The sequence below is a fragment of the Calidris pugnax genome, unplaced genomic scaffold (genome assembly GCF_001431845.1).
Source record: "Calidris pugnax isolate Ruff unplaced genomic scaffold, ASM143184v1 scaffold16, whole genome shotgun sequence".
Classification (NCBI taxonomy): Eukaryota; Metazoa; Chordata; class Aves; order Charadriiformes; family Scolopacidae; genus Calidris; species Calidris pugnax.
This window is the reverse complement of record NW_015090847.1, coordinates 2162214-2163214: the sequence shown is the minus strand read 5'-3', so window position 1 is coordinate 2163214 and position 1001 is coordinate 2162214.

Below are 1001 nucleotides of genomic sequence, written 5' to 3'. Positions count from 1 at the left end.
AAAAAAAAAAAAAAAAAAAAAAAGCCCCTCCATAACGCTCGGTTTTACTGTTCTGAGTTAATCCAAACAGTGGTAATAATTGTGTGTACTCCTCAATCTTCATGGTGGTCAAAAGGAAACTCTCGGACTTTTTTTACTGGAATTTTTAGGCTGGCCCAGAGAGGACAGTAACTGCTGTTGTTTAAACAATCCTTGATGCTGTGTTGCTCTTAATACCAAGGACCTGATTTCGGAGAGGGGGTGGGGGAAAAAAAAAAAAAAGCAAAGAGGAAAGAAAAAAAAAAAAAAAAAAGGAAAAAAAATGTGCATTTGAGACTAGTAGTGATGATGCATCTAGGTGGGAGCGCCGCACAAAAAACAAGCTAGCAAAGCTCTTTCTTACCAATCCGGATCACGTCATGGGTTTTGGTCACTCACAACTTGGTTCCACTTGGAGCAAACAAAACCAGAAACAAATTTAATGAGCTGGAAGGGAATCCTAGGATACTGTGCTAAAGGCATATTTTACGTTTTGCTGTATTAACGGATGATAAAAACTAATGGCAGAAAAAGAGAAGCGAACAATTTCTATGTAATGTACAGATACTAGCATTGCACATATAGTCTGCTTTCTGTTCCTCCAGAACTTGCGTCCCTGTTAATGTAGTGGAAAAAAAAAAAAAAAAAAGAATTTTTTTCTGTTGTGCTGGTCTTGTAAGTTTGTCTACCAGTAGGAGCAAGGTTTTTCATAACTCCTCTTTTTTAAAAAAAAATAATAATAATCTTGTTTTGCCTCTTCCACTGCCTCTCCCCTTCATCCCCTTCCCATTCTGGCAAAAAAAAAATAAATCTCAATGGGCAAAAATAGAACGAACGGCACTTTCTAAGAACCATTTTTAGTGATGCCATCACCGTTTCTTTCCACTCGATAGGGTCTTTTTTTTATTTTTCTCACTGTTTCACTTCCTTCAGCCAGCACATTGCTGGCAGACCCTTGGGCAGACAAGAGCAGGGCAACCTTC